This window comes from Apteryx rowi, unplaced genomic scaffold (genome assembly GCF_003343035.1).
Source record: "Apteryx rowi isolate R43461 unplaced genomic scaffold, aptRow1 scaffold_32, whole genome shotgun sequence".
Taxonomy (NCBI): domain Eukaryota; kingdom Metazoa; phylum Chordata; class Aves; order Apterygiformes; family Apterygidae; genus Apteryx; species Apteryx rowi.
This window is the reverse complement of record NW_020449641.1, coordinates 2,421,442-2,448,111: the sequence shown is the minus strand read 5'-3', so window position 1 is coordinate 2,448,111 and position 26,670 is coordinate 2,421,442. Positions and strand designations below refer to the sequence as shown.

The 26,670-nt window shown below is 47.1% G+C and overlaps 1 pseudogene; it reads left to right on the top strand.

Moving 5' to 3' along the window:
- Positions 1 to 1,775: 1,775 nt before the first annotated feature.
- Positions 1,776 to 6,062, top strand: LOC112968578 (annotated as a pseudogene).
- The last annotated feature ends 20,608 nt before the right edge of the window (positions 6,063 to 26,670 follow it).

The window sequence follows — 26,670 nt, the reverse complement described above, 5'->3', positions numbered from 1 at the left end:
CCCCAGGCCTCCCTTGCTCCTGCCTCAACCCTTGTTAGGCAGGTCTCCCCCCGGGGCTGAGCAAAAGTCAGTAAATCCCTCAYGCCCCGGTAATAAGCTTGGTGCCGCTGAGCCCCAAGGTAGAGGGTTTTCTGCCCAGCTCCCTTATACAGTGCTGGCTCTGTAGTCTACTTTCAAGGAAAATCTGTTCTTTTGGTCAGGATTGGGGTTTAAGGAAGAAAAGGATGCTGAGACTCCTGGAAACCAGCTGTCACATTTGTAAGGCTCTTCTGTAAACCTTTGCTGCTGCCTCTTTTCTTTCCTRTTTTACTTCTTATGCTCATCACAGTCTGTGATTCTTCCCAGAGGCTCAAATACAATATTTCTTTCCCTGTTGCTCTGTTCCCCATCCCCTGTTGCTGAGAGTGTGCAATGTGGGGGGACTCCTTGCTGAGGACATGCTGAAGAATGGGGTGCACTGCAGCCAGCAGAGAGAGCCAAAGAGCACAGATTGTCCTATTTATGGTCTATACCCGTGTCTACAAGAGCAGACACTCAGGATGGGTCTCCTCTGCACCAGGGGCTGTACAGACCCYTGACTACACCCCAGCACAGAAAGCAGGGCTGGAGGCAGGACTTCTGTAAATAGGAGCTTTTCCTGGAGCAGCAGTTTCGGGGGCCAGAGCTGYGTGAGGAAGCAGGCAGTGCTGGTGCACCGCCAAAGATTTTTTTCTCCAAATTAAGAGTCTGCTTTTCATTTCTAAATGACATTTCTCATGTCAAATTTGTCAGTTTTTATAGGTTAAAAGAAAGTTAAGTAACATGAAAGTAAATGAACTGTTTTATCTAGGATTAAACCCAGTGATTTTTATTCTTGTGATAACCTTTAAAAAATTGGTTCCATCTGAATCTTTTTTCCCTTGGTAATTTTGTTGTTGTTGTTCAGTCACTGAAACAACTCCTTATTCACTCAGTTCTTCCAAAACCTCACAGTCTAATCAGGAATGGCAGGGGCAGAGGGAGGAAGGTTTACGTCCATTTAAAGGATCAGGGAACAAGACGGCCCGTCATGGTCACACTCTGAAACAATGTGTGGCAGTCACTGTTTTCTGGAAGCCAAAGCTTTGGGCTGCAGGGAGACTGCCCTGCCAAAAAGTTGTGTTGCGCTTAACGAAATTGGCATGACTGATGAATACAAGCTGTCCGTGCCTGACTCACGGGCCAGCGAAAGCCTGGGTCTAGGCTGGGGGCTGCAGCCCGGTCCCAGCACTCCCAGACTGACTAGTACATCACAAGACAGCATCTTGCATAGCTTGAATAAACAACCTGCTGGAGGTAATGACAGTGGGATATGATGTTGCACTGATGCCTTGTGCTCCTGGCTGCAAGAAACAGCTCCCTCTTGCAGTCCTGGGTCTGGGTGGCCAGGGTGCACAAAGCAACACTTTCCTCCGAACCCCAAGGGGGGACTCAGCCTCGTTCTCCAGGAGATGGGCCCCAACAGCAACGGGGAACCCTCTACCACCATGCGTAGTTGCTGTGGGTCCCCAGCACAGTGTCACCAGGCTGGCACTGAGGTCACAATGGCCAGTGCCACATCCTCCTCTGCACATCCCACATCCTGCCAGGAGGGGCCCAAAGCTGCTGCCCCAGCACCTCCATCTCTTCCACATGGTGTGGGGGGAAGAACACCCAATGATATCCTCTTGCTTCTGGTTTAAGTCCTTGAAAGGAAGCCTGATCATCCCCAGAAGGATAGAGACCAACAGCAAATAAGAAAGTTGGGCCCAAGCACCATGTTTGAACYGGAACTCTCAGCAGAAGAGTGTGAGGAAAAGGCAGCAGCTGTTCTCCCTGAAACCTGCATGCAGCATTTGGAAAGCAGTGACTGGAAACAGCAGATTTCCAGCATGGAGACCCTTCAGAAGACTGTTAGAGAGATGAAGAAAAGCAAGATACCCTGCCAAGCCCTGGTGAGACTGCTGTCACAGAGAAGCAAGGAGACAAAGCTCCAGGTGATTCAGAAGAAACTTCACACCATCACCTTGCTAGCCAAGAAAGGCAACTTCTCCAGAACATCCGCTCAAACTGTCCTGGAAAATGTGGTGGAAATGGTGGGAGATGTGTTATGCACCAACAATGCAAAAGAAGCCCTGACAGCTATAGCAGAAGCATGTTCATTGCCTTGGACTGCAGAGAGAGCTATGTCATTGGCTTTCTCTCAGAATAACTACAGGACCCAGTCCACGATCTTGAACTGGATGGCAAATGCAATTATGGAGTTTGGCTTTGTGGGGATGGAGGTTAAGATGCTGGTCAGTACCCTGAAGGTTGCTCTTGCTGCTGTTCATCCAGATGTGCAGACATCAGCCGTCACCCTGCTGGGGGTTGTTCACCTGTACATGGGAGACTCATTGAGAGCACTGATAGAAAATGAAGAGCTGCCCCTTCTTCCCCAGATAAATGCTGAGCTGGAGAAGATGCGTGGGCAGATCCCACCAATTCCCTGTCGTGACAACCCCACACCATGCCTGGGTGACAGAACCCAGGAGGACCCAGAGGATCACAGAAGGACTGAGGCCGTAGACATTGGTGACAGGATCACATCAGAGCTGGTGTCAAAGCTGCAAGAAAAGAACTGGGAGGTGCAAAAGGAAGGCCTGGAAGAGGTTGCAGGCATCCTCGAGGATGCCAGATTCATCCAGCCGAACATAGGAGAGCTTCCAAGAGCCCTGAGGGCTTGTCTCTGTGACTCCAACCCCACCCTGGTACAGGCGGCCCTGAGGGTCCTCCAGCAATTGTCCACAGCCATAGGTTCCAACATCAAACAGCACATGAGAGACTTGGGCTTTCCCCTCATTGCTCTGTTTAGGGAGAGCAAAAGCAGCATGAGAGCTGCTGCCCTGGCTGCTGTGAACACCTGGGCCGCACAGACCAACATACTAGAGTGGCTGGACAGGGAGGACATTTCAGAGGATCTGGGGAAGGAAATGCCTTTCCAGAAGCAAGAGCTGGTGCAGTGGCTGGCTGAACAGCTGCCCACCCTCCAGTCAGCTCCCTCAGACCTGCTTCAGTGTGTGCCTCACCTCTACTCCTGCTTGCAGGACAGCAATGAGTATGTGCAGACAGCCTCACAGGCAGCCTTGCCTTTCTTCATAATGCATCTTGGTTTTGAGAAGATGGCTGAAGTCACTAGCCAGCTGAAGGCAGCTGCAAAGGACCATGTACTTGCAATACTGGAGAATGCCAATGCCAGTCCATCAACCAAAACCCCTGTTCCTGTTAAATCACTTTCCAGACAACCTGGAGTCACCACTGGGGCCACCTCCCCCTCTGTCCTAACCACACCACCTGCAGGACCAGCYTTCTCTTCACAAACACCAGCTAAAGAGCCAGTACCGAAAAGCAGTGGAGGGGAGAAGCAGGGTCCCAAAGAGCCCAAGTCAGGAGGAGCAGTCCTGAAAGACAAGGGTGCAGCCAAGGGGAAAGAACAAATGAAGTCCACTCTGAAGGATGGTGACAGTAAACTCAGACCCATCTTCATCATTGTCCCCAGGGGGAAAGAGCAGAGAATGAGGGATGAAAAARGCAGCAAAATGCTGAAGTGGAACTTCACTGCTCCTAGCAACAGGTACGTCGAGCAGCTGAAAKCTCAGATGAGTAACTGTGTGTCCAATAACCTTCAGGTAGAAATGYTTCACTCCAGCTTCCCACACCACATCAAAGCCTTGTCCATCATGGCCAGGCATTTAGAGAAGGAGAAGGAAGGAGTCATCAGCTGCTTGGATCTGATMCTGAAATGGCTCACCCTGCGTTTCTTTGACACCAACACATGGGTGCTTATCAAGAGCCTAGAGTACCTCGATTTGCTGCTAACCTTGCTGAGCCAAGAAAAATATCAGCTGATGGAGAACGAGGCCTCTTACTTATTTCCATATCTGATCATGAAGATGGGGGAATCAAAGGAAGCTGTCCTCAAATTGGTGCACACTGTCCTGAAGAGAATATGTCTGGTCTATCCAGCCAGCAAGGTGTTTGGCTTCCTCATGGAAGGGGTCAAGTCCAAGAATGCTAAGCAGCAGGTAGGATGCCTGGAGGAGGTGGGTTATCTCCTTGAAGTATATGGCCTAGATATATGTGAGCCCAGCCCTGGCAAAGCCTTAAAGAGGATAGCTGCCTTCCTGAGAGATGACAACAGTTCTGTTTGCAGTGCTGCCTTAAACATTATGGTCATAGTTTGCAAAACTCATGGGGAAGCCATGTTCGAAATGGTTGGGAATCTTCCCGAAAAATACATGAAAATGCTGGGACAAATTGCAGAACGGATACCCGCTAAGCCAGCAGTCTCTCCAGCACAGCATCTCTGTGAAAAACCTCAGCAGGCTTCAACCACAAGATCTGAAGTCACCTATCAGCAGGCAGGAGATGCACCCTCAAAGCTCAAACTGACCTGCTCTCAAGGAGGAAATGTGGATACTGTGGATATGGCTCCCCAGACACTGCCACCAGATGTAGACGAGCATGAGAGCAGGCTGTTCACCAGAAAATCCAACCCCTTTAAACTGAAGGGTATCATTCATCTAGACACCATCCCTGAATCTCAGATCCTGCCCATTTTCCCAGACACTGATAACACATGTCATAACATCACCTTAACCATTAATTCCCTTATTTGTCACATTAGCAGTGGTGACACTGACACCAGCATCCAAGCAATGGTAAAAATTAAGGATATCCTGAGAGAGAATGACAAAGTAGAGACCATGTCTGGACACATTAACCAGTTCCTTGAAGCGACCTTCCATCAGCTCAAGTTTATTCACCAGCAAAAGGAAGCAGAGGAGAAAATGGAGAARGACCAAGTCATTCTGCTGTGTAGCTGCATCATCCAGGCCATGATGTCTCTCTTCCAGGAGGAGAAACTGGCCCATGAGGCCTCCATAGAGGTGCTTAAGGATGTAATTCACAATCTCATTACCTTAATGCTACACTCCCTGGTGGGGGATCTGGAGGAAGATCAGAAGCTCATACAGTCCATTAATCTCCTCTTGAAGAGGGTTTTGGAAAAATCTGWCCAGACAAGGCTCTTTCGTGCCTTGCTCAAGCTGCTCCAAGACAACCTGACCACCAAAGGCAGCCCAGACAAGTTCTCTGACCTACTGGCCAAGTGCCTGTGGAGGACCACACGGCTTCTCCCAGGCACCATCAACACCATCAATCTGGATGAAATCCTGCTGGATGTCCACRTACTCCTGAAAGCTCTCCCAGATGAGAAAATGAGGCAGTGCACAAACAAACTCCCACTGCGGGCTCTGAAAACTCTACTGCACGCCTTATGCAAGCTGGAAGGTGTGGGGATCCTAGACCRTCTCACCCTGATTGAGGACACATCTGAGTCTGATGTAGAAGCCTACCTACGAAAGGCAATCAGACCTATTGCCAAGCAGGTGACAAATGAAACAACTGTAGGGGCAAGGAAGGATGTCCCCCATAATAACACCCAGGCAACTTCAGGAGTTGAAAAGGACAAAGCAGGTGATGTCTTGGAGGGCATCTTCCGGAAGATTTGCTCCAAGGAAAGCTCGAGGGAAGGTTTAGAGGAGTTGTATGAATATAAGAAAAAATTCCCTGAGGCAAAGTTGGAGCCTTTCCTAGGAAACCTCTCCCTCTTCTTGCAGAGCTATGTGAAGCAAGGCCTGGCCATCATCCAGACAGAGCAGGACACCAGAGAGCACATTTCTCCTCCTCCCTCAGGGATATCCCTTCATGTGGAAGGATCTCCCCTTAGACCAACAGCAATCCTGGGAGGGACCACAAATGAGGAGGAGGTGACACCATCAGGCCACCTGGAAAACCTGCCATTTTCCAGGCAGCAGCAACATGAGCTTGAGAACAYGACGGTTCACAGTAGACCCTCTGCCAGCCAGCTCCCCTTGGAGGATGAGGATGTCGTGCCTCTCCCTCCCTTCCAAAGATGCACAACAGCAAAATCCTTAAGGACACGAAGAACCATGAGCAGAGATACCACCAGAACTAGCAGCCAAGCTGCTGGGTGTTTTATCACTGGCCTCAGAACTTGTTAGCCCTCTTCCATACACTCCTCAACAGGCAGATGACATGAATGGCTAAAAAATAAAGAAACAACTCTAGCATGAATATCAGGTGGGTTATCTGTGAAATGTCGTGTTGGGGCCTGCATCCGCAGGGCCTGCAGATCCCAAGAGCTGGTCCAAGTTGCTGATTGTTGTTCTGAGCAGCCAAGAGCGGGGACAGGTAGCACTGGGGCAGAAATACTTGGGTGGGGAGCATTAAAAGCATGTGCACCCCTAGAAAGGTGTCCCTCAAGCTCTGATCTGGGCTCCTCTGGTGAGCAGGCAGAGCCTGACCCATTCCCCAAAGGGTGCAGCCTAAATAGAAGGGACAATTGTTAAACTTCCCAAAACCAAAAAGGAGACAGGTCACAAGACCAGGAGAGATGCAATCCAAGCAAAGGGGAGAGGGTTGCCCAGGATCCCTGCATACTGCATGTACTCCCAAGGCCATCTGCACTCATTGTAACCTCCTCCCTGTGGGATTGCCCACACTCTTTCCTTAAACAGCAGCGAAGACCCAGGTAGGCAGGGGCCCAGCAGATGCGCTATAGCGCATACAAGACATGGCTTTTCAGGTGACAGAAGAGTTGTTTCCCACCATTTCTGGCATTCATGCACTGTTTTGCCTCTTTTATGGGAATAGTTACAGAACTTGCTTGTTTTCAGAGCTCAGCATCTTCATGCTTACACCTCTCAGCACAGCACAACTTTTTAGGCTTTAAAAAAGTGGGGTGGGGGAGATAGAGGACTTGGGGCAAAGCTTAACCCCCAGTGCAACAGATGTGACTCTCACAGGGYACAGAACAGGCCAGGGGAGCTGACTGCCCAGGTGACCCTGCAAGGGTCCTTCCTGCACAGACTTTTCTAGGAGTCAAACCACTCATGGCCAGCAATGTAGCAGACAAACAGTGCTCTGGCTCCTGTCTGAGAGCTGCCTGAAGACACCAGGATTTTCAAACAGCATTTCTGCATTTCTACAATGAACACAGTTTTTATGAGCCTACCAAAGGCAAAGGCTGCAATAGGAAATTCATTAGAGAAAGTAGTTTGTACCAATTTCTGTTTTCTCTTAGGTAAAATCAATAAGACACAGAATTTCAAACCCACTTAGGTTTGTCAAACCAAAAGAGTTTAAGAGAGTAGAGTTGCTATGGACAACCACAGAATGCCAATGCATTATCCCAAGCACATCCCTTTAACTTTGCTCAAGGAGCACTCTGCTATTCTCATGTTAARCTGTTTTGATTTGTGTTTAACATTCTTCTTGCCTGTAAGTTCCTCAAGATAGGAGTCCTCTGCTTTGTGTCTTGTGTAACAACAAGCACTTCAAGGATACTCACTAAATTACAAGGCTTATTTATTAATGGATAAATCAACCAATTACAAAATACTTTTAGTGTTTCAGACTCAGGCAGAGCGAGTCAGCCGCCTGATGAACATAGCAAACCTACATTTTTAATTAAAAAAAGAAAAAAGAAATACACAATCTGATTACTGGCCAACAAGAAAAATACACCCCAGTGATTTCAAGGTGTAATTACCCTTTTTGAATGGCCAAAATGGCTTGTTTACTGCAGACTATAATTCTCTCTAATGGTACTACAAAGCCTTGGCCACCCCCTTGTCTACCCCATTCACACACCATGCTGCAACCCGGAGACACTGCAGACTCCTATTCTATAATGCTGAATGCCTGATCCATTCCTTAAGTGTTCAGGAAACTGTAGAAAACATGGGAAAGTCAAGTGTTTGAAAGCCTTACAGTATGTGCCAGGCAGGCAGACTATTTGCCATGATGCATCATGTTATCAGGGTGCCTYGGGGCCCTTGTCAGCGCTCAGAAACCTCCTGTAGTGGATGCTGCACAAAGCCGGAGCAAGTGATAATCCCTGTCCCACAGATATTACTAGTGATAGGAGATAACTGCATTAGCAAAGATACCCCGGAGTCCTGCAAGAGCAAGCTGCCTCTTGAATATTCTCAGCGTATTCTCACCCGTGTGACTGCTGAACAACGATTGGGAGTGCCCTGAACATCAGGRCCGCGATCTACAAGGTAGTCTTGCTTTCACCTCCTTGCCTCTGACAGAGAATGGTATGCAGTGGGGTACTGTGGTCCAGCAATGGTCTAAGCTCTCGTTTTGGCTTTTACTCAATATTCACATTGGCCTGGACTTTATTAAGAAAGAGGGAATGGTCTAGAAATGCGCTTTGTGCTTAGATACATGCCGGTGAGGCTTATGATAGCCTGTGTCCTAGAAGAGCGCAGTAAGGACCAAGTAAAAAACCGCAGAAGAAACAGAGTGGGTAGGATTCAATTTTCCCCCATCCTACCTATTAGACAACCAGCCCTCTAAGCCATTTGTCCTCCCCCACAGCCCTGGGTAAGAGCAAAGAGCAAAAGAGCAAGTGAGCCAGGAGAAGAAGAGAGCGAGTGAGCTGCACAGATTTCTTGAGGGAAAGCTGACCTGGTACCTTCTGCTCTTTCCTGGTTCAGGTCAAACTCCCTCTTCCATTTGCTGGAATCATGACCAAACTGCAGACTCAAGAGATAGCAGGGTCAGGGAGATCAATGAATTATAAATAAATACACTATAAACAAATCAATCAGAGAGATAAAAACATTAGACAGAGCCACACTAATTAAAAATATAATAATCCAGATAGCGGACATTTATTTAAAATGGTGCAATTACAGCTTTTAATCATCTTGGTTTAAATTAACAGCAGCAGTGAAGCGGCTGTGCAAACGTGTTCCCTGTAATGAACTGATATTAGAAAGCTGGTTCAGTGATCTCTCCCTCTCTCTGGCTAATTCTCCCTCCTCTCATTGTAAAATAACCTTTTGGTGTCTTTTTCTTGTGGAGTCTTGAAAATGAAGACACAATATTGGAGCTAAATTAAATCCCCTTCACATATTTCTCTTCTTTCAAGCTGTAAAAATTGCTGGTATCAGTCATTCAGTCTCTGGTGCTGACGCAACCACACTCAAGGAGAACATCTGGGGGCCCCAAGAGTCATTATAGGGAAAATAAAATCCTATATTACAATCAGTCAGCAATTAAAAGGCAGGATGCTGGAGGACCGATCCTGCAAGATGCTGAGCTGGCGTAGTGGGGAAACGAAATTGTAGACTTGTGATCTGCTGGGGCTCTTTTGTCCTTCTCTGGGTGAGATGAGAGGAGGACAGAAAGTTTCTGAATCTTCTGCTGCCCAGGGCGAATGGTTTTGGAAGTAGCGTGTATTAAGCCAGGTCCGGGGGTGTCACAGGTTTAGTACCTGTTTAGTACCTCTCACAGCCAGAGAGGTAGGTCTGTGGAGCCGCAGTGCTGATCCTTTCTTGGCCTGACAGGGCCAGAAATGACATCACCGAAAACAATGCAYAGTTTGCAAGCTGAAGCCCCATGTTAAGAGTGGGCTCAACTCAGGCACTGGCAAATCTGAGACTTGACTTAGAGGCAGGCATGAAAGCTCTCCAAACCGTGCATGGTTCTGACTTAGCAAAGTGGCGAGTTTTATCTGCCCTGGGCAATTATCACGTTTTTTCTCCCACAAAACCTCTTCCTCCCGCATATGCACCTACAGTTGTCCTAGAAAAGTATCTTTCCTACAGAAGAGACCAGTACATAGCAGTGAAGACATTGACAAGTGCTCAAGCAGTGATGGGCATGCAGAGATTTACAGGCACCTTACAGGAAAAGCTACTGAAGGCAAAGATTGCCAGATATGGCTGTGCCAAGGTGGATTCAAACCAGCAGCCACGGAGAAGCGAGTCTCCATTGGCTGCCACAGCTCTGCTGGTTTGCAGTCTCTCATCTCCACCAGCCAGCAATGCTCTTTTCTACTCTGCCAGTGCCTTTGCACTGTCCCCTTGTCACCATCCGCACAGAGTCACAACAACCCAAAAAGTTCCTGACCTCAAAACTCAGTTTCCAGCAATACCCCTAACAACACGTCTGTCCCACAACACATGCTGGTAACAGCATGGTGTTGGTCCTGCTCACAGCATTTGGATGCTTCACATCTCAGCTGGATTTGCTTAAAGCCTGCAAGGAATGGGACAGGGAGAAAAAAACGTGGGGAAAGAAAAAAACATTTTGGACCTGATTCCTGTGTGGGAAATGAGCAATATGCAGGGAATGCATATGTGTGAGTGCGCATGTGCACACCTACACACGCGTGTTTCTGCAAGCATATGTCACTGTTCCTTCCATAGCTGCTCACCCACTCCTATTTTCTGGCCATTATCACCAAACACAATTACCTATCTGCATATATAGTTCTGAGCACATTATTAAAATCAGGAGTCCTTTGAAAAGAGAATTTCCTCTCTCTAATTAGCACCAAACTTTCTTCTTTTTCCTGTTTACCCAAAGGGTGTGCAAACATACAGTGAGAGAGCAAGTGAGAGTCACACAGTCCTCGCTGCTGCAAAAGGCAATGTAATTACGTGGCCTGCACATTAAGATTAATAAATATTAACTTTACTTGGGTTTTTACTGTCCACCTAAGATGGAAACAATGAGCTTTACTACTTAATCAAATTAGATCTATAAAACGATTTCCCTTTTAGAAGGTTCATTCTGTTTTGCTGGCAATTAATGTTGATGATTTGAGTCCCATCTTTAAAATGTTTTGAAATACAGAAAATGGCAGAAATGCCACAGTGCATTAATGGAGCCATAATACACATCAGGTAATAAAGCATGAAGAGCCTGTTTACTTTGAGTGCTCTAATTATTTGAGAGCTTTTTTAAAAAACAAACAAACCCAACATGTGAAAACTTTTATTTCATTTGGATTAATTTTTAAAAACAAACAGAAAAAAACACAACCTTTGAAGTGTTGCTTTGAAATTCCTTGCAAAGACAGGCCAGGGCCAAGGCAGACATTGGGAAGCAAATTTTACCTTTTGTTTTTCTCTTGCTTTTCTCTCTTCAGGGTCTGAAGGGCAGCAGGGACCATTTACACACTGAAGGGGCACACAGCTGCTCTTGCACCATCTCTGGAAATATCTCGAGGAATCAATGTGCCACCTCGTAGGAGACCCTCACCTCTTGCTGAGCTGCAGCTGGGCAGAGTTACCATCATTGCCTGGTCTAAGAGAGCTGAAAAACCCTTTACACATTTACCACAGCCAAGAAAGGATTTGTCAGCCGTACCTTAGTCTGAGACAGCCCTCCAGTGAGGCAGACTGCAGCTCCCATGACTTTGTTGGCTCTGCAGAACCAGCAGTTTTCACTTCCTCTTCCTTTACAAACCAAGACATCTCAGTCAGAATAACTGAGGTAAGAACAGACCTCTGGAGGTATCTGGTTCAATCCCTGGCACAAAGGGGCCAACTTCAAAGTTAGATCATGTTGCTCTGGGCCTTTTTCAGCTCAGTTTGAGTGTCTCCAAAGATGCAGATTCTCCCACTGCTCCAGCCATGTCCCAGGGCTGCACTGCTCTCATTGTGAATACTTCTGCCTTATATCTAGTTGGAATTTTCCTTGCTGCATCCTGCGCCCATGATCTCCTGTCCTTTTGCTGTGCACCTCTGACGACAGTCTGGCTCCAACTCCCAATTACCCTGAAGGTAGCTGAAGACAGCAGTGAGATCCCTCTTGGCCTTTTCTTTAGGCTGAAAAGACCCAGCCTCTCTGCTTCACCTCATTCATCCTGTGCTCCAGCCCTCAATTTATCTTGGTGGCCTCTGCTGGGCTTGCTCCAGATAATCTGTATCTGTCTTGTGCTGGGGATCCCAAAACTGGACACAGGAACCAGATGTAACAGCATGACTGTTACCTAGAGGGGAATGATCACTTCCCGATGCCTCATTATGCTCTTACAGATGAAGTGCTATGTGCGATCAGCCTTCCTCACTTCCAGGAYGCCCAGGGACTCATTTTCAGCTTGTTGTTCACCAGGATCCCCAATTCCTTCTTGATGGAGTTGTTTTCAAGCCAGTTGTCCCCTGCGCTGGGCAGTTGCTTCTCCTGCATGCATTCRCTGGTAAACTTCATGAGGTTCCCATTGGCCCCTTCCTCCAGCCTCACCAGGTCTCTCTGAACAGCAGCCCTTCCTTCAGCCTATTGAGCACCCCCCAACATGAKGTCCTCCACAGGCTTTCTCATATCAGCAAGAGAAAACATGGCCAAATTCTTGTGGTCTCCCTCCAGCCCCTCTCAATGAAGTGAACAGGAGTTTCTCACAAGGAAGGTGAACAACATCTGGTTCAAAGAAGTGGCAGTTTCAGAGAGCCATTCATCTGATTCAGTAATGTCAGYTGACTGGCTAGTGTCGGAGCCTCTCATACGGCACTTATGCTGCTATTTCCACAACCAGTTCCCTGCAGTTTAATAACTTAACCTCCATTGCCTGGCTGGGAAAGGTCTTAGCCTGRCCCCATGCAGGGTAACATGCTTTAGCTTGTGCACTTTGCACCCTATTCTGATCAGGCAGCACCATCCAGCTGGTTTGCATGGGGTTAGCTCAGGACCTTTGCTCCTGCACAAAGCACAAGACTGTGCAGAATCTGACCCCAGATCTGCTGGCCTGGTTTTTCAAAAGCAAGGCCATTCTSCCTGCTGCAGAGCATGAATTGCTTCACCAGTCATGTGCATTTGCAATGCTATACAAGCCAAGATAAATTTCCCCCAAAAGTAATAACTTTTCAATTATTTTCATTACTCCTTGCTCAACACAAGAACAGCACAGCACCTCTTGAGGGAGCAGCTGAGTATTTCTCTCCAGGGTGCACATTTATTATTTTAAGAATCATTTAATTTTCCATCTGAACAAAAGGGGCGAATGTAGGTCCTGAATGACTCCAGGGTCCCATTCAATACCATGCTGCATTATCCATCATGTCAATTACACGTGGTAAYTCATCTACGAGGAACCTCAATACTCAGATCTGAGAGCATTTGAGGCACCTGGCATGGCTCACATTTCTGGGAGCCCATTGAAAGAAGGCATCACKCCTGGGAAGCCTGCAATTGTGCCCAAGAAGCTCAGGCTAAGTTTTTATTAATGGGACCTTTACCATACCTGCCACATGCAACCTGGCTTTCCAATGCCTCTCCCAAACTCTGTCCTCCCACAGTGCATGCTTCCCCTGCAAATCCCACTGTTGGCTGTTGCTGGGGCTGTGATTTACTGTATTTATGCAATGTTCTTCACAATGGGTTTCTTACCAAGTCAGGCTGAAGGTGCTGCCATGGTGAGAAATATGACCAAATGTCACCATGGCAAATAGTCCAGTAGAGAAACCGTTTCTCTCCAGGGTCTGAAGAGCAGCAGTGTCCTCTCCATCAGTGACCTGCAGTACTTGAACCAAAGCCCACTGAGGGGTGTGGGGAAAGCCTTCATTAAGATTTACATACCTTAAAGTAACACCAGGAAGTCAGCTACAGCTCTGATCTTAATAGCTGTGGACCTTCCCTGCCTCTTGGTGCTTTCTGCAACTTGTATCTGCCTTCAGATATCCTTTTAGCAGAGGCTGTCTGGGGTGAGAAGTTCTCTGCAGTTCTCCATGGGCTCTGAGCTGATCTTTGGCACAAGCCTAGCCAGGATTAGGTCTCACAGATATTCTCCCGGAAGAGAATGACCCTCTTCACACCGCTGCTATTGGTGGTGTGAATACTGCCCTGGTCTGTAAAGCAATTCATTGATCAAGCCGGGCCCTGCAGGAGTGCCTGGTGTTAACATAGCTGCAAGGTGTTTATTCAGCAGCTCTCCCCRCTGCCTGGGAGTGGGTGGACTCCTGTCAGCTCCTAGGAAGCACAAGAAGCAGGCTCAGTTGGAGCAATAGTGCTGTCGCCAGGCTCAGAAAATAATGAGAACCTCAGCTTGCTTCAAAGTGCTTCAGTAACAGGTACTTGCCTCATGCTGAGAGGCCACTTTGCATGATTGCATCCTTGGGAAACACAAGTGCTGGTACCCAAGGATAAGCAGCCCTGGGAGATTTTCCTGTGCATTGCTAACGCATGTATCAGTGTTCAGCAGATATGAAACCAGACTGTGTCCTGGCCACGCAAGGGATGTCCTGACCCTGTGCTCACATCTCTAAGGAATACCAGTGCCAGAACCCTTGAGCCTGCCCCATAGAGCAGCTGTTTCTTTGGAAAGTTAAAGGTTAACAGAACTGTGCAGTATTTTTTATTGGGTGACACTTGCTTCCTCATGGTTATTTCTTACCCTGCCACCCAGCATGAAGTGCCTAGGTGCTCCTCTGCCCACGCATGTCACTGGAGAGGGCCTCCTTGGAGTCCCCAGGGAATGGATGKCTTGAGTCCTTACAGAGGAAAAGGTGAAAGTCAGTCACTTAAATTTTATTCACTTGAGTCTCAGGTGGACCAAAGGCAGTAGAAAATCTGGTAGCAGCTTGGTCTTTTGTCAGGGAAAGTCCAGCAACAGAGAAGCAAGGGGTTTTAGTAAAATCTTGGAGCTAAATGCTAGTCTGATCATTTCTTTTGACCTTCTGTTTGCATAGTCCAGAAAATTGCACCCAGCAAATCTGATGAGAGCTTGGATGGGTTTCTTTAGTTTGCATCTGARCAGTCAGATTTCCTTGTGGCCTGTAGGAGCCAATGGAGCAACAGGGATAGCTGAACTTGCCTGGTGCCTCCCTGCATGGAGGCTGGCAGATCCTCTCCCTGAGTCAGACTCTTGTTGGCACAGAGTCCTGGGACCCTTTGCTGTGGCAGTCCCTGATGCTGGTGGCTCTCATGTTGATCCAGTGGCACTGACAGTGGTCCAACACTCAAGGTAAGTTCCCAGGGGATGAGGAGCAGAGCTCCCTTTATCTTCACTTGTTCCTCATTTCCATAACTGTTTGTAAAGTAGCCTTCTGGCATTTTCCTGGGCACAGGGACACATCTGGTATGAACCTGTGCCTGGTGCACACAGGATTCCCCCAAGCATTGCTCCCAGGGTTTTTGAAAGGAGGAGCAGGCAGCAAGATGAGTTAAAAGGGTGGAAATGACAAACAGGCTGCATAATGTGTCAATGAGGAGTTCTCCACAGAGCTCATGGGAGACAACCTGAAAATTTGGCTAATTGGAAAATCATCTCTGATAGTTGTGGAGGTAAAGAGCTGCTCCTGAATTATCACTGCTCAGAGAACCATTACCAACAGGGGATCAGAGAAAAGATATCTCATGTACTTGCATTCCCTGCTATTTTCCCCTCTTTGCTCAATTCAGCAGATAAATAATTTATTTATTTATGATTCCCCAAATTATCACAAGCCTGAAAATGCCTAGCTATTGTCTCATTTAGCAAAAAGCCCCCCAACGGTGCCAAAAAGCATATGGGTCACTCAGCTCAGTTAGGAGAGAAGCATGACAATGTTCAGGTGATATTGTCATCCCCTTATTCTCAGTCTCCTCACTGATTAAATTGTCCAAGGGATACAGCTTTTTCACTCTCCCTCCCAGAGCTGCACATTGCCCAGCTCTAGTGAGGTTCGCGAGAGGGCTCACATTCTCCTCCGCCGATCTTGGTGTGCTCCAGTAGCACAAAATAGAGAGAACTCAGGGGGTGAAGTCAGGACCCAGGTCCCTCTGCCAGCAAGGTCCTTTAGAGTGGCTGGAGTCAGAAAAGCCCCTTTTACTCTGATGCTGTACTTAAATCTTTGCAAAGGACTAAATCAGCCTGTGTGCAAATACAAAGCATGTGGCATATATAGCTCTTCTGTCTTTACCTTCATCTCCCTCTTGAAAAACAAAACACTTAACTCTAATTGTGTAGACTGACTCTCACCTAAGGCTATGACAGCAGTTTGAATTGCTGAGGAAGAAACTTAGCAGATTTTTCAAGCAGCATGGAGTGGACTTTTTCCAGAAAGACCAGAGCATATCCTGCACTGCCAGACACAAAGTAACAAGTGGGAGAACTGCTGCGTTTTGGTGGCACCAGCAGAGCAAGGAGCTGTGTAAACAGATCCTGATCTCACTGGTTCTTGTACAGACGAAGAAAATGTATAACCAGCTTTCCAGGGTAGTCTTTAGAGGATGCCCTTTGTTTCCCTTTGCTGGCGTTTGGACAACAGTCACTATCAAACATCTGACATCATACAGGGGACCCAAAAGTAACAAGAAAATAACATGGCTAATTAGTTTCACTAGCTCCCTCTGGAATACCTTTGTTCAACAGAGTTAGATTTCTCCCCTTCCCCCCATAGCTGAGCCTCACATTTAATTACACTGGAAACCTGGCTGTGCCTGGCTCAGATGGAGTGTTTTACTACTTATACATTCTTTGCTGATAAGAGATGCTGTTGCTATTGCACAAGTGAAGAAGTGGCTTTGAAGGGTTTTATATCTCCCTTGGGAGGCTGCAGCTCCAACCACCTTGAAACAGTAAGACCGAGGCAGAGGCAGAAATCTGTGAGGCGAAAGCAATAATTCCCATGATCTGTAAAGGAGAAACAACATCATCCTTGTCTCTATCTTTTCATCTAATTGGGGAGGCTAAAAATGATAAATTTTCAGGTGAATGGTCTGTGTGGGAGAGAGAAGGTAGGATTGGTTCCAGTGGAGGCCAGATTCTGAACTCTCAAGGATGGCAAGCATCCAAAGTAGCTTGCAAAAAGGATAATGTGAGGCAGTGTTTGCCAAAAATGTGCTGGTGATCCCTTCCAAACAAGTACTCCTGTGGAGTAATTTCACCCATGATATGATCAACAGTCAAGGTGAATCTGCAGGATCCAAAATCTTTCATTTCATACATTGATCAATACATTTTTGAGAAACATAAAACTGGGTCCCTGAGAGAAGATTCATTATCAAATGGATAAAAGAAGTTACTGAACTGGAAGCTCAGGGTTTAAGTGACAAAATATTTGTGCCAGACACTGATATGATCTTTAAAATGGGAACAACGTAATACTGTTTTCCCCAGAACACGGTGTCTATTTAGATTACAACCTCTGACATCAAGGCCATGACATCTTCTCTTTCATCCTGTCACCGTTTGTCACCCCACATTTTAATACTCTTTTACATGGCGTCCACCTACAGTCAGGGACAGCGTCAGCCCCAAGACATGCCTGGCAGAAGGCTCGGCAGTGTCCTAGAGCTTTTTATGAGACAGTCTAACTAGGTTTCCATGTCAGACTAGCAAGAATTATATTTGAGTCACGTAATCATACAAAATTTTCATCCTCTCAAAAGTTATTTTCTTCTGACAAGGTGAATCCCTCCCCCACTTCTCATTTTGCACTAATACTGAGCTTTTCAGCCAAAGATTTCAAATAAATTGTGCACTGTGATAGGTTAACATGATCAAAGGAGCTAATAGGCTTTCACATGTATTTATAGGATATAAGGCTCACAAATTCTMACACTGAATCAAGAGATTTGTGATAAATTGTCTGTGGATTATTTGTCTGCCTGTTGTGCAGTGGAGAAATTGTCTGTGTTCTGTTGCAAAAGACAATGGTGTATTTRCCTGGGCTGGAAAACAGCTTTTCCAATAATATAATATCACTGTCACCCACTCCTATAAATGCAGGAGAACCTCAGTACCTGGCACTAGCCTAGCTGAGGTCCACACGCGGAAGAGAAGAGAGCAGATCTCCCCGGCAGTGAGCCAGGCTTTGTAGTGCCAGGAAGATGCACGCAGGCAGAGAGACTTTCCACTGAGCAAGGAGGATTGAGGCAGATGAAACAGGAGAAATGAACAGAGGCTAGAAAGGAAACTACATATCAAGGGACATTTTTCTCTGGGAAGATCTAGCAAACTTCACCAAATGAGAGCAATGCCATCTTCATCATTAGCTGCCTAAATTGAGTCAGGCCAAGGCAGGGAAAAATACACTGCTGGAGGGACCCTGCTCTAAGCAGGGTCCAGGCAAAGTCTAGCAGGTCTGCTCTATTTAAGTATTTCTGGGAAGTGAAACTATTCAAGTAAGAGGTAATGAGAAAGGCACATGACAGGTAAGTAGGGCTTTTTTTGCAGGAAAGAGAGGTTCCAATCTCCAGTCYGAATCAGGCATAAGAGGGATTTGAACCCAGGTTTCCTATGTTCTTTGTGTCAGCCCATCGGTAGTAGAGCCAGGTAGGAACCCCATATTTTGTTTCATGGAAATTCCACAAATTCCTTCTTTTTTTTTTTTTTTTTGAGTTCTGAAGCAGCCTTAACTCAAAGTTTTAAAGTTTCCCAATTTTATTATCTTATAAAATTTGTTTTGTTTCAATAGAAATGTTTAGTTTTAGTGAATTCAAAAGTTTTTCTTTACGTTGACCTTTAAGATGATATGAGATAAATATATCTTATAAACTCTGAGTTTGTTTTTGAATAAAAACAGACGAAAAATGGAAATCATCCAATGCCAGCATATGAATACAGGATAATTTGAGCCCTTTTTCCTAGACAATATTGTGCTGAAATTTATATACTTTGAAAAGATTTTGATTTAAATAAAAATGCTTTTTTGATCCCAAATTGTAAAGCTTTTCTGGCCAGCTCTATCAGGGGCCTGGCTGATTATCATCCTTTCCTTCTTCTGGTATGACTGTACTGAATACAGCGGAGCCCATGTCTGCAGCTGGGGTGTGAAAGGCTGAGCCCAGAGCTGCGCCACGCGGCAATATTAGCACAGCAAACAGGGACAATGTATTGTGGGGGAAGGTGTCGGAAAGCTGGCAGCATCGCTTTGTCATCTTCCTACACGTCCCCTGTAGCTCARCTTTTGGCCTGTTAGTATGGGAGAGAAGATCAGAAAGGACCAGGGGAGAACAGTGGATTGAGTGTGACCCTCTGGATCTGCAAAGTTTTGAGAAGCTTTGCAAGATCTCCCCATGAAAGACACTGCTTAATGAAGCAGTTTACACGGCCTCTCTATTTCACTAGCAGATTTGCGGCTTGGCTCCAGAATAGCACCATCTTAAAAGAGAAAAATGACCTAAAAATTAGAAAACAGAGAGGAGAAGAGAAAGTGAGAAGGAGGGGAAAGACTTGCCTTTCTGACACTCCCTCTGCTTGGGTCAAAGTGGTCTGCAGTCCAGCCACACGTCTCCCAAACATTCTGCACGGGCAGGGGGCATTAGGCAATGAACTCCTCTCCTTGCAATGTAATTATCATTTCTTCATGGGAACGCACAGCCTCTGGACATGAAGGCCTATTTCCTGGACACTAGGAGCATGGAAAACATGCTGATCCTTTTGGGGGAAAGAAAGAGAAGGGACATGTCCTGGGAGGTTGAGAAGAGACCAAAGCTAGTGGGGTAGGAGTCTTGGTGTCAAACAGTGTTTAAAATATCCTCTTTGCATCATACTGGCTCTTAATTGTCACCAACCACAGAGGAACTGATTGAGCCCAGCAAGGGTCCAGCAAAATAGATAATTTCTTGCAGGCATCTAAAATTCATGAACGCGGCGGTGGTCCCGTCACACCATTGCTATGTTGTTGCACGGCCCAAAGTCTCCCTTGAAGGGCGAAAATATCAGGGGTAATTTTTTTTTCCTGAGTGCAGAATACATTTGAGTTGTTAACGCGTGGCTCGCACTTCAGGCGGATCCTCACCGAAGGGCCGAGAGCTTGTCTCAAACCGCGTGTTGTAAATTAACTCTTAATGTAATGAATGCATTAAAGGGCTGTTAGGCCTGAAGGATGTGCTCAGAAAACCTAAGTTCTGATTAAGGCCTTGATACATAAAAGCTTTACGCACCATTTACGCAGGTTTCTTTATTGGGAATGTTACTTGGAAAGAGCTCTTGAGTGGCTTCTTCACGGAGAAATGGGTTTAGGAGTCTGGACGCACAGTCTCACATGTGTACTTGCAAACATATGCACCAGCAGAGGTATGGATACATGCAAGCATATGTAGACACACATGAGTGCATACATGTGCACTTACATTACTGCTGCTGTCACGTAGGACACCCATCTGATATGCAATGAGTTGCCCATGCGGGTGCATGAGGGTGAGCCCTGCMGAGCAGCAGTGTTTCTCCTCCAGAGCCAGGCCCGTGCATTGCTCAGGCTGTAAACCCCAGCCCTGCTCAGGGTTTATCTGCTGCTGTCTTTGAAGGGGCCAGGGATGCCCCAGCYGTGGGCTCTCCCTTCTCTGCCTGGCCGTCTGTCCCCAGGGCACAGCAGCCCCTCCTGGTGCTCAGAGGCTGGCAGGAAGGTCCACACGGAGCACGAGACTGGGCAATCTGAGCAGGACTAGGGAGATGGTGCTGAGCCAGGCTGAGGGTTGGAGGAGAAAACACAGAGAAATAACAGAAAACACTTCCAAGAGGAGCAGCTCTTGGAAATTACTCATGCTGACTGGGGCAGGGGGTGCAGATGGGAAGAGTAAATGAATCTCTTCCATGCCTCATCTGCGTGATTTTCAGGGCTTCAGCTTTGCAAAGAGGCGGAGGGATCTCATGGCATGGAAACCAGTCTGGAACATCCCAGGCTGGCTTTAATCTCGGTGAAAGAGAGGTGGAAACCAGCTGCACTGAATGTGCAGGGGGTCTGTTCCTGACTGCCAGACGTACAGAGCATGGGGTCCTCTGCCAAGTGGCTGTGATCAGGGCTGTGTCTCTGTGACCCAGAAGTGATGAACCAGCCTGCCATCTCTGCTACCTGGGCTCCAGCTTGGGGAAAATATGTCTCTTGAGGAAGCAAGTWGTTTAATTTCCATGCTGGCTGCATGAAAGGAGATGTTTGCCATTTTCGATATCTCAGACATCTATAGAGAGGAGCAGTCAGAAAATTGCTGGAGGATAAAAAAATAATTCATATTAAATATGTCATTCCAGGGGGATCCGGATGAATCAGGTTTTAAGTGACACCCCACGCTGATCATGACAAACATCTCACTTGCAAAGCAGTCCCAGGAATTTTACAGCCTTTACTTGAATAGCTGACACTAAGAAACAGCAGAGAGTCTGCCAAGCACCAAGCAGAGGGATAAGTACCGTGCTCCTCCCTGTTTCTGCCCCGTGTCATAGGTAGGACAGACACATTAACACTGGTTCTTGCGTGAATGGTGACATCGACCCAAGGTCCTCAGAGCCTCTTGGCACAAATGAATCACTGCAGCCCATGTCTGATCAGGTGAGCCCTGGCAGGAGAACGCTAACAAGTTACATGAGGTCCTGGTGTCACAGGGCCTGTGCTGCTCCCTTGGCCACATTGCTAGCTCCATGCAGGAGCAAAACACGGCAGTGCTGGCCCTAGGCAAAAGAATATGTAACCAGAGCCCCTCTAGCCCAGCAGTCTGTCTCACCAGGGCATTGGGAGATGCTGGCGAGACCACTGTCCACTCTCTGCTACCCCTTCCTCTGGTGCTGCCTGTGGGTCAGGGTGTCAGAGGAGGTGTTCTGTCCCTGCCCAGCTTCCTGTTACTTCGGCTAATCCCTTTTGACCCTGCTCACTGTCAGCCTCCACAACCTCTGGGGAGCTTGTTCCAGAAATTTGCTACCCTCTGTGCAAAAAACTGCTTTCTTGTATCTGTTTTAAATTGGTATCCTCATAGTTTCAGTGACTGCCCCCTTGTTCTAGTGCTGTGGAAGYTGGTGAACAAGTTTGCATTCACCCTACCTAAAGCCTTCATGATTTCATCCTGCTCAGCCTTCTCTTCTCCAAGCTGAAGAGTCAGGCTTTTTTAGTCTTCCCTTGTAAGGCAGCTCTCCCATGCCCTGGATCATTTCAGCCTCCCTTCTCTGTACTGTCTCTAGCTTCCCTACGTCCCTCCTCAGTGCCGAGACCTGAACCACTGCCATGCTCCACAAACCCAAGCACGGCCCCACACCCAAAGCCAGGCTAGGAACACAGGAGTCCCACCTCCCAGCTCCAACCCAGAGTTTTCTGAACCCAGGGCATGGCAGGTGTTATCATCAGTTTGAGCAGCAAGGAGGCAAGAAGTAGCAGGTCTTGGTTATTCCCTGGAATCTATGGATTACCCTATACCTTATATCCCAAATTCCCCCAATGCAGCAGAAGTACAACATGCCCCCATGCACCCAAGCAGAAGTTACTGAAGAATCTGTCCTCTCTGTGTTTACCCCAACATGTCTGGACATGCACAAAGCCAGCAGCTCTTCTCATCAAAGTTTAGCAATGACAGTTATCCTCATTTTAATTATAACTTGCTCTGTGAGTCTGCTATTAGCAGGGTAGAATAACGGCATGTTCAATCCAAGCAGTCTGCCTGATCTTAGGAAAGTTTAATCAGGCAACAGCAACTRTACCTGAAATCATCACATTAGCTATATGGCAACATCCCTCCTCTCGTGATGTTGCAATAATGAGCCCCTGTTCAACAGGAATGAACTTTATTTTAACAGCATAAGCAAAATGACTGATTCTTCTGCRTCTAGTTTCTGTGTTTATTATTATCGGCATCTGCTTGGACCTTGCAGCCGGTGGCCTATACCAGAGCTCTGGTATGGGGACGGTGCAGTGCTAGATGGCTCGTGTGTTGCATCAGTTGGAATCATGTCCAATCCTGAGTAGATCTGAGGGAATATAGAGGAAAGAGGAGGAAAATGTCAGAGAATATAAAATAAAACAAAACATGTGGTTGCTCATTTATGGCATGCATAGCTCTCATTTCCAAATGTTCTCGCAACAGAATTTCTCAGCAGGCAAATTCATGGAAACAGCACACTCTGAGTGGAACATCAGCTGCATTCAGACTGCAGTCTTGTGCATCCTCTCCCTGGGAGGAAGAGAAGCAATGTCGGAYGACTCTGGTACACATTAATACCCAATTAGGTCTGGTCAAGCTTCCATTTGGGGTACAGAGTCTCTGAGCAACAAAGAGAGCAGGAACAAGAGCTTGTCTGAATAATCGGTGATCCCAATGTCTTTGCACTTCGGAGCAAGGTCTCTGAGTACCCAGTCTCTGCTCTCATCTGCAAGCAGAGCACACAGTTGAGCTGGAAAAAAGAACAAGGGAAAAATAAGAACCCAAACAGTGTAAAACCAAAGCTACAAATGAGATTTCCAGCTGTCCTTGAAACAAAAAAACAGTGCAATCTTGTGATTTTTTAAGTGAATCTCAGAATTTGGAAGAAGGAGGCTGATGTTCGCTTTCTGAATGCACAAGGTGAGCAGGGCAAGCTGGAGGGCTTCTCCTGAAAGCTTGTTTACGAAGTTACCTCTTTTTTTAATTTTTTCTGGCAGCATATAGCTGCAGTTTAATCACTGTTTGCTGAGGAACAGCCACAGGAAGCTCTGGTCCCATGAGCAACAATCAGAGACATTCAATTTTGAAGCTGCCAGTCAACAAAAGAGCATTAAATTATTAGCTCTGAAGACCCCATTACCTGCCAGTTTGGACCCCAGATACCATCTTTCATAGATTTTTCTGGGGATTCCAGTTTTGAGTGGGGTCACAGGCCAGATGACTGCTAAGTGGTTTCCAGAATATTTCCAGACAGGAGAGACACAACTTAGTGTCCAGATTTATTTTATTTTGTTAAGAACGGCTTATTAATAAAGTAACTCTGCCCAAGAATATTTCCATCCAGATGTGCGAGTGCTCTTAACACAAGTGAATGAAAGCACAATGATGAGAAATTATATGGGCAGATCAGGCCTTTCACTTCGGCTACCCCCTGCGGTCCCCCGCTGTCCCTGAAGGCATCCCCCAGCATAGACGGAGGGATCCTGTCTCACTTTCCAGGCAGGGCTGGAGCCAGAAATGCCGTTTGCAGAGCATGAACCTGCAGAGGCAGGACTGGCAATGCCTCATACGAATAGCAGGAGCAGTCTGTTTCGAGCACCAATAAGAAAATAAATAAAYGTTTGCTGCTTAAACCCTGCTCCAGCCAGGACTATTTCAGATTTGGTAGTTTAAGCTGCAGAAGGATTTATCCATCAAAGAACAACTTTGATCACCTTAAAAGAAATTCTGGCAGAGGCCACTAAATGRTGGTGTCAGGCAGAAGGAATCCAGCAGATACTGTGGCGAGGAGTGAGAGAGGGATCAGTCCCTGTCCATCTGTCTGTCTACAAATATAAGTGGATTAAATGAGGAAAGTAAGCAAAATCCCCTAGTGAGGCAAAGAAGGTTTAAACTGAGCAGCTTCAGTACACACCCCAATCTCAGTGGTTAATAGACTGGGGAGACTTTTCAGTACATTTCTCTTGGAGTTTTTCCCATCTTTTTTATCTTGAATAATCAGAGGCTCCCTGGTACCCATCCCTCCCTTTCATAGCACAGTGCTAATAGTATTCTCTGAGCTGCAGCGGCTGCTCATACCACAGCCTCCCAATTGAAGTACAGGGCTATAATTTTACAATTTGCCTGTGGGTAATGGAGTAAATAGAATGGAGTTCATATAGTCAGGATTTAAAAGAAAAAAGATCTGTATTTATGGGCAGAATGGAACATGCTCACAAGTAATCTCCACTATGAGGCTGTTCACACCTTATCTGGATGATGCTAAGCAGCTGGATGCAAAGATGCAAAATCTGCTGTATTTAACAAGCGGTGGTGGCATCTGGACAAGATCAGGGTAATGGTCATGGGGAACTGCAGGAGCTGTTAGCAATGCCAAAGCAGGTTYATCCACATTAGAGGGCTCACTGCCTCTTAGAACTTCAAACATGATAAATTCACTGGCAGGCCTCCCTCAGCTTTGCACGTAGTCAGTGCAGAGGAACAGTGTCTCCAGGAGCCAGTCCAAGCTGGTGCTGCACTTGGGAGCTCGGTGTCATGCTCTGATGGGCCCCTCTTTCCACCCAGGTCCACAGGGAGGGCTGAGGACCAGGCAGCTGGGCGAGCTGGCCAAGCGGGAGGCCTACACGTGGGCAATGAGAGGACCATGGGAGAGTGTAAGAAGAGTAGGTCCATTCATTCCCCACCAGCTCTCTCGGCTCGGTATGAAGCAGGGGCGCACATGAAGCTGCCAAGGGTCACTGAGAGCATCCAGCTGGACTCTCTTTGGGGACAGCAGCTCACACTGCCAAGCGTTGGGGTGCACACGGCTGGTGACTGGGTTCATGCCAATGTCACCACCTCTTCACAGTTATCTGGTTGGATGTTCACCCAAGCTAAAACTGTGGCAGAAGCCCAGGGGTGCTGTTTGCTGCTCTGAGGCAGAAAGGCATGGCAGGACCTGGGCGCGAAGCAGCCTCACAGCGTGGCAGCGAAGCTTGGCTCAGGGCCTCACTGGCATCTGCCAGCCCCGCTGCCCGAGGAGCTCTGGAAAGAGCCACCAAGGCTTCCTCTGGGACTGGGGAGAAACCTCTGACTGTGTTACCAGCCATATGCATCAGAGCGCCATGATCTAGCCTTGCTGACACATTAGGCCAAGTTGCTATCCAATTTATCTCTACTAATCTGTTCCTTTATAGGTCTGTTAAGATAGGAATCTCAGAAATGAAGAGAGAGCTGCCAGAAAGCTTTTGAATTGACAGTGGGTTGCTCAACTGTTTTAGCACACTATCATCCTAAATTGCTTGCTGCTCAGCATTCGCGCTGGCTGCCCTAATGGCACTTCTACACCACGCAGAACTGGAGGCTTCATCTTCCTGCATTTATGAGAAACTAGGACATTATGTGAAGGGGGAATAAAACACCTCTGAGATCAGTTGTTAGAACTAGGGACATTTTATTGGAGGGTCTGCAGGAGAAAGTTTGGAAGAGCAGCAGAGACGTTCCCAGGGGACTGAGCAGTCAGACAGACGGTCATCAGTGAAGGCCAAGATCAAGCCCTCGACAGTTTATCTGCAGACCAGATAAAACACTGGCGGCAGCAATAGGAGACTGAGTTAATGGTTTCTGGCCGTGGCTTGGAAGGACCTGCCCCAGCAGTTTTTAACTGCCATTCAGAGGCTGAGTTTTGAGGATAATCGGCTTTTATGTTTTTCAGTGCAGGGGCACAGACATTCCCTGCCCCTGCAGAGGGTCTGTCAAATAGCCCTGAAATGGTCACAGCTCCATAAAAATCAAACCAAACACTAATGTTAGCAGAGAGCAAATGAGCATTGCTGGGAACTGGAGATGCAGCATCCTTCAGGCCCTGCTTCAGACCAGTGTTTCTGAGACATTATTAAAACAAGACAAGTTGGAGCCTTACTTCTGAAATCCTGATTGCAGCCGGCAATATAAACAAGGCAATTGAGTCTGAGAAGCGCTGTCTTGGGGAAGAGATTCTCTGTAACTGGTAGAAACAAATTGGGAAAACTCTTACTTTGAAATACACCACTGCTGAGGGAGGTAGCATGAAATAGAAACCATCTAGCTGCTTCAAGCTCTGCCTGACAGGGCAGCAGGGCTTCCCACAGCCTGAGGAGAGGGAGCGCATGCCTGCATGGAGCATGGTCAGAGTGACCCTGCACCTTTCTGCAAAAGACCACACAGACATACCTTATGTAGTCTCCCTCTTCCACGTCTGTCCGTCCCAGCTGTCCCAGGAGCAAGTTGTTCCCAGCACTTTCCTTTTGCAGCTTGAGCAGAGCAACACACGCAGCATTGCAGAGCATGCAAGGGAGCTGCCAGACACCACAGGTGTTGAAGACAAATGTCCTTGGAGAGTGCAGGAAGAGGGGACATCACCAAAGACCCGAGGCACTTGGTGGACAGCTTGAGAGACAGCTTGAGAGAGACGTGTCCTCTGGAAGTGAATCACTGTTGCAGGACAAGCATCCTTTGCTCCACAGA